General features: G+C 40.3%; 1 pseudogene; it reads right to left on the bottom strand.

Annotated features, from left to right (window-relative positions):
• Positions 1-5,013: 5,013 nt before the first annotated feature.
• LOC114053486 lies at positions 5,014-7,392 on the bottom strand (annotated as a pseudogene).
• Between the last annotated feature and the right edge of the window lie 275 nt (positions 7,393-7,667).

Raw genomic sequence — 7,667 nt, 5'->3', positions numbered from 1 at the left:
AAGGTTAACTACCTATCCCTTTACTTGTTCTAGAAAAGCAATTCCATCTCATGTCCTCCAACAGACTCCCCTGTCATCACTACTTTATCACTTAATTTCAATCTCTCCCTGTTTACTACCTACAAGTAGGCCCAGGTCTTCCCCATCCTCAAAAAACTCTCACTTGACCTTTTCATTTCCACTAACTATTGTCTATATCTCTTCTGGATTTTGTAGCTAAACTCCTTAAAAAAGCTCTCTGTGATAAATGCCTCTGCTTTCTCTCCTCTCTCTCTTCTTAATCTCTTATATTCTGGCTTCCAAATTTATCATTCCATTGAAACTGCTCTTTCCAAAGTTACCATGATCTCTTAGTTGTGAAATTCAATGTGCCTTTTCTCAATTCTTATTCTCCTTCTCTTCTCTGTAGCCTTTGACACTGGTGATCTCCCTCTCCTCCTTGATACTCCCTTCTCCTTAGATTTCTCAGACAACATTCTCTTCTGATTCCCCTCCTACCTATCTGACCACTCCTTTTTAGTATCCGTTTCAGGATCCTCCTCCAGATCACAACCTCTAACAATAGGGGTCCCTCAGGGTTCTATCCTGGACCCTCTCCTCTTCCTCCTCTACACTATGATCTCATCAGCTCCCATGGATTTAATTACCATCACTATGCTTATGATTCTAAAATCTACCTTTCCTGCCCGAAACTCTGCTGACCTCCAGTCTTGCATCTCCAAGTGCCTTTCAGTCATCTTAAACTGGATGTTTTGTAGATATCTTAAATTTAATATGTCCAAAACGGAACTCATTATCTTTCATTTTAAGCCCCCCTCCCTTCTATTTTCCCCATTGTGGTAGGAAGAAATATGATCTTCCCAGTACTTCAGGCTCCCAACCTAGGAGACCTCTTCAACCCCTCACTGTCTCTCACCACATATCCAATCTGTTGCCAAGGCCTGTCAACTTCACCTCTGTAATATCTCTTTAATATGCCCCCTTCTCTTCTCTGACGCTGCCACCATTGAGGTGCAGGTCCTCATCACCACCCCACCCCCTGCAATGCCTGGACTACTGCAGTAGCATGCCCGTGGGTCTATTATTTCCCCACTCCAATCTATCCTCCATTCGTCCTCCAAAGTGATTTTTCAAAAGAGTAGGTCCTATTGTGTCCCTCCCTGAGTCCCAACTCCCCCAGTAACTCCCAGTGGCTCCCTATAACCTCCAGGAGCAAATACAAAATGCTCTGTTTGGCATTCAAACCCCTTCATTTCATAGCCACCTTCTACCTTTCCAGACCTCTTACCTCTTACACCTTACTCCCCACCAAGTACTCTTTGATCCATGGTCATTGGACTCCTAAATTGTCCACAAATAGAACAAGCTATCTGTTACCATTTTCTCAGGCTGCCCCTCATGCCAGGACTTCCTCAACTCCACCTACTGACTTCCCTGACTTCCTTTTGGTCTCAATCAAAATCCCATATTTTACAGGAATATTTTCCCAGTCCCTCTTAATTCTAGTTCTTTCAATCTTAATTATTTACTATTTCTTCTGTATATAGTTTGTTTATATTCATTTTGCATGTTGTCTCCCCCATTATATTGTAAGCTCCTTGAGGGCAAAGATTGTTTTTTGCCTTTTATTGTATCCCCAGTGCTTAGTACACAGTAAGTGCATAATGTTTATTGACTGATAACAGATTGTCTATATGTATATTCTGGATTATACTATTTTCCTCTTTTCAAACATTTATTTTCATTCAAGACTGGTCTCTACATAAGTTCATTCCATCCTGAAAATTTGGCTGAATGGGCAGAATTCTCAGGCACTGAAGGAGTGGTGAGTGAACTCTACCCAATGTCTTGGGGAGTAAAGAGATGTGAAGAAATTGGAGACTAGGTATTGTAAATTATAAAATGTATGGCACATGCTCTGAAAAGATTCTGTCTGGATCTCCACTAGCTAAAAAGTTAGAGAAATTCTGAAGGCTCAATATGTTGCTGGCACATCTCTATCTCAAGAGGATAATACATTTCTGTCATGAGTGGAATATTTCTATGAAAAGTCAGATTTGTAGTGGCTATAGGAAGGTTCATTTGTAGTAGCTAAGTTAGCATACTCAGTGGGATTTTGAGAAGCACTGTATCCAAAGCAAAGGGATTGCTGATATCTTTGAAGTGGGCATTATGCCTCCAACAAACTTAAAAATGATTTCAATAGCCAGAAAGAAAAAAAACATGTAAGTAAATGGAAAAAAGGTAAAATAGTTAAAAGCTCTCTTACTCTTTCCAAACCCTCTATTCAAATAGGACCTTTAATTGAAAATCATGCTTTTTTGCTATTACTTAATTTGCTGGTTAATCTGTTGGGAAGAGACCATCTGTGTAAATTATGGTATATATCCTGTTTATTTTGTACTCCAGTGTTTTTGGAACTCCAGTAGGAAAAGGCTGATTTAGGTAGTATGTGGCTTCAGCAAGAAGAGGACGAAGGAAAGTGTCAGTTTCATCCCAGGCTAGAAAACCAATCCTTAATGAAGGAAACTTAGTCTGTATTGTGGATCTGGTCTAGGAATGATTCTAACTTGATAAAAGGAATAGAACCCATTATAATCAGTTATTCCAAGGATAAGCCATGGCCATGCATTAATCAATTCCCTCTACCTAAAGTTCAAATTGAAGGAATACAGTCAATAATTGAATATTTAGAGAAATGAGGACTTACCAAAAATAGGCAGTGCCCATATAGTACCTAATTTTACTGTTAAGAAAAGAAGGAAAATTGGATAAAGTTAACTTGTGTATTGGATTTATCCAAATTAAGCATTCTGTGATTTGCCTGCTATCTTTTCTAGACATTTGCAGGAAATTAAAGGTGTTTATTCTACCAAAGGGCCCACCTTAATTCATTATGTCTTCCCAGCCTTCAGCCTGAGCTTGGGTCCCCAATGATTTTGGCTCTTGCATCCTCCACAAGTGAAACTCAAGCATCCTCCTGGCTCACTTGGAGGAATTGCTGATTTGTACATCATAAAAAGGTAAGAGTATAGATGAATTGGTTCACATACTAAATCATCAACATCTCTCTCTCTCAGTTTGCAATGATTTTAATGGAAATACAAACAAAAAGGAAAATAAGGAACTGAACAAATCACTTGTGAAAATAGATCAGAAATACATCTGGCATCTTCTAAATGGATCTGCAAAAGAATATACATATTTTCACAGCAGCACATGGAACTTTTACAAAAATTGACCACATTAATTTAGGGCACAGAAATATTACAAACAAATATTAAAAACACACAAATAGTTAATAATTTCCTTACAGACCATAACCTTTTTTTCTGATCATGACATAGTTTTGACTTTATTAGATACTTCTGTCACAGCCATTAAATGTGTCCCATAATATAAACATAGAGCCAGAGACAGATGATTTCATTATTTATAAAACCAACTAGATATCAGTTAGAGCTACAATACTTAATCTTTTGCACTGGGGCAATAGAGTGTGACATTATCACCAATAAGCTGTTCATAACTGGGAAAAGAACCTCTCTGTATCACAGGTTCTCTTTCATTCTCCAAGCAATGCCACAGGATCCAGTATATAAGCTCCTAATGAATATTTCTGCTTAGTTTCAGCAGGAAATACAAACAGTGGACTCATTCAGAGATGAATGGGTATTTTATCTGTTGCCTACAAGTACACTTTTGAGGGGGCACCTAGAACAATAGCAAATTGAGCAGACAATTTTGTGGAGGTTAAGAGTTACAAAATATTTGGATATGAATGTGGTCTCACTAAGACTAGACAGAGCAATTACCACAAGTTACACTCCAAAAGATGAGCTAAGAAGGCAGAGAACCAGGGCAGCACACAAGCCAATGCCAGTAGCCTACTAATCTGGAAACTCTCAACAAGTATTTATTAAGTGCCTACTATATTCTAGGCACTGTGCTAAGTGCTGGGGATACAAAAGAAGGCAAAAGACAGTCTCTGCTCTCGAGTAGCTCATAGTCTAATGGGGAAGACAATATGCAAACAGCTATGTACAATCAAACTACATACAAGATAAATTGGAGATAAATTGGAGAGGAAAAGCACTAGTAATAAGGGGGTTTGGGAGAGGCTTCATGTAGAAGGTAGAATTTTAGGGAGAACTTGAAAGAAGTCAGGGAAGCTGGTCGCTGGAAATGTGGAAGAATAGAATTCCAGGTATGGTGGATATCCAGTGAAAATGCAAATCTGGAGAGATGGAGTTTCTTGTACAAGGAACGCCAAGGAGGTCAGTATCACTGAATCATAGAGTACATCTTAGGGGAATAAAGAAATGGGTAAGGTTATGAAGGGCTTTGAATGCCAAACAGAGACTTTTTTATTTGTTCCTAAAAGTGATCAGAAGTCACTGGACTTGATTGAAGACAGAAATACCTTTCCCCACTCAATTTATATTAAATTTGCCAGAGTCCCAAGGATGGATAGTTTCTTTCTGAAATGAAGGATTCATGTAAGTATTTGGAGACTATAATTTTCTTCAAGATGTCTTTCAATCTTTTTAATGTTCCTGGCTACCATTCCAGTTAGAAGGGAGCTAGCTCTGATCAGTTCTGAGGCCACCAACAGCTTACGACAAATAATGTGAATGGATCTGAGGGTCAGTCATCATCTTGTGAAAGTGGTACAATGGAAAATTTATAACTCCAGCATCCCTGGTGACAGCAAACTGGAGACAGGCAGGAAAGCACTGAGAGATACACTTTGGGTTCTCACTAGAGTGACTTTTACATTCCTACAAGGCTCTCAGTTTGCCTAGTAAAAAAAAAAAACTCCAAGAAATTAGACGAGTTAGCACATAACAGTTCATCCCACACATCCCTAAGCAAACTAATTTCTTCTCAGATTCTTTTATTTTTCTCTAAATGATGCCTACACATACATATATTTTATGATTCCTTTGATTCCTTTCCACAGCTACAGCTTTTGTAAGCCCAGGTCTCAAGGCATCCTTGAAGTCATCACTCTTACTCAATTCCTTTAGCCTTCAGTTCCTGCTTGACTCGTTGCAGATAGCCGGGATCAGGGTAACCAAAGTTTTCTGGCCCACCGAACTGGAGAGTTTTGTGGTGAATATCATTCCAAGTGATCACATCCTTGGCTCCTGATGTCTGAGACTGTCCTACTGTGAAAATCAACCTTTGGTCAAAAGCTCTTCTGAGGAGATGCAAAACCTGTTGTCCTTCTTCATTATTTGGCAAGTATGCCACCCGTCTTGTGCCTTCATAGCGTTTTCCTGGATTGGGATGCTCTTCTGTCTGTATGCCTCCTCGCATGTCATAATGAATCACAATAGTGCCATAGGAATTATAACCTGGAAGTGAAGAAGCTCTGTAAGAGGTTGTCATTGTTCCATCTGGCTGATTCCCTTTCACGATGCCATAGGAAGTCTGGCACACAGGGCACACTGGCTTATGTTTCATGGCCTCTCTGATACAAGGGCCACAGAATTCATGCTTGCACTTTGGGAGGACTTCTTTCTGGCGAATGATTTCCATACAGATGACACACTCTTCCTCTTCCTCCTCTTCCTCCTCTTCCTCCTCCTCTTCTTCTTCCTCCTCCTCCTCTTCCTCCTCCTCCTCCTCTTCCTCCTCCTCCTCCTCTTCCTCCTCCTCCTCTTCCTCCTCCTCCTCCTCTTTTCCTAAGTCCCACCAGCTAGGCAATCCCTCGAAGGGAGGTAAATCCATGTTGGAATCAGCACCATTTCTGTCCAAGGGGGATCTGGGGTCTCTCTTCCAATTCCCTCTAAAGGAGAGAGGTGGCCCTTGTCTCTGCTGAGCAGGAACTTCAATACCAAAATATCTCTTAACAAATTCCATTGCTTCTGCAAGGTCCTTGGCCAAACCAGTCAATGTCAGTTCTTGTTCATTCCACTCCAAGTTTACACGGGGGTGCTTTCTTTCAAGGTCTTCAAAGAATGTCTTTTCAGGACAACACTTTCTCTCTTCATCTAATGATTTCAGGATAACTACCTCTTTGACAATTTGAGGTAAGCGCATCTGAAAGACATAAATGAAATCTTCATAAGCGTGTTCAGAGAGGTCTAAGCCTATGTTTTTTGGTTTAAATATAATGAGGGTTTTCTGAGTTTGGGGATTGTTCACCAATTCTGCTGCTGTGTTATATGTTCTCTCTATTTCTGTGATTTCTTGGTGCAGAAAACGCAAGTAAGTGGTATCAATCTCAATTCCATTCTTCATCATGTTTTGGGAAACCATCATTTTCACAGGTTGCTCATGGGAGAAGTTTGTTTCAATGAAATGTTTAGCTTCTGAAATATCCTTTGTGTTTCCCCAGAGGATTAAGACTTTTCCTTCAGCTTTAATATGGAGGTTTTGAAACATGTCAGTCATTGTTTTTTGTACTTCAACAGCCAGCTTATCATCTGTGAAATGAACATCCTGACGAATCACATTCTGCATTTCCCTCTGAAATGCTTTGACAAAAGCTTCTTGAGCTGCTTTCTTGTCGTCTGAATTACTTGTCTCGAAGTCTAAACACACATTGCCTGTAGGATATGCCAGAGTACTTTGGATACGTACTTGATGCTCACTTTCTATTCTGTCCAGAGTTTCACCAAAGAAATATTTGAAATATTCATACAAATATGAAGGAACTGAGATAAGGTCTGACTCTTCTTCTGTCATGTGTTTGGAGTTTGAGTGAAGAATAGGAACGTCAGAGTCACTTGGCATAATTTGCTCGATTTCTCTTGCTGAGGCTGAGTGGGAAAAATCCTCTTTCTTGTAATTTCCCAGGACGCTGTCACTTAAGAATCGATGAGCTTTTTCAACATCTTCATAGTCACCAATCACTCTCTCAGGTCCATCATAGCCTCCATCTATTATGAGATTTGGGCAGAGGTTAATAATTTTCTCCCTTTGCTCGTCAGAAAGGTTGAAGTTCAGCTGGGCCGCCACGTGGAGAAATACCTTTTGAATGAAGGAATTAGAGGAGCTAGCAGCACCTCCTTCATCTGGGTGATTCTCATCTGGAAATTCCTTTGGGAGTGACTGAGTCTGAGAGGAAAGCTGGCTTATCTCCAAAGTGTTGTTCTCATCTGGGTCTTCACTTGCTTCTACAAAGACATTTACATATGATGTATCGCTGACTGCCACAGAGTGATCTCTCCTTGCTATCACACCTTCCTTGGCATTTCTTTTATAAAACTCTAACCAGAAAGTGCCTTCATAGGGACCGGCTTTGACCTTGCACTTTCCTCCCCCGGACTTCCACGGGTTCTGGAAATACTTATGCAGCTTCATCTCCATTCTTGGGCAGTTCTCAGACACCCGGACAAGGACCCGGTACAGCGGGCTGTAGGCAAGGTTGCTAGTGGCCATCAGGGCAGAGTAGGGACTTGTGAGTTGAGGATTCGGGACTACAATGTTTGTTCACTGTGCTCTGGAGGGAGAAACTGGGGAGCAGAGAGGGGAGACAAAAGGGTGCTGTCAGCTCACTACCCCCACTTCTCTGTCCAGACCATAATTTAAAACAAATAGTAATTGGTTCAGACAACACAAACATAATACAGAGAACCAAATGGCAACTTAATAATGAAGTCCTAAATAATGAGAAGTTCAAAGAATAATTTTTTTAAAATACAAGTAATTTTTTT

The sequence above is a fragment of the Vombatus ursinus genome, unplaced genomic scaffold, assembly GCF_900497805.2.
Source record: "Vombatus ursinus unplaced genomic scaffold, bare-nosed wombat genome assembly UNPS02004099.1, whole genome shotgun sequence".
NCBI lineage: Eukaryota > Metazoa > Chordata > Mammalia > Diprotodontia > Vombatidae > Vombatus > Vombatus ursinus.
This window is presented reverse-complemented; position numbering and strand designations above follow the sequence as displayed.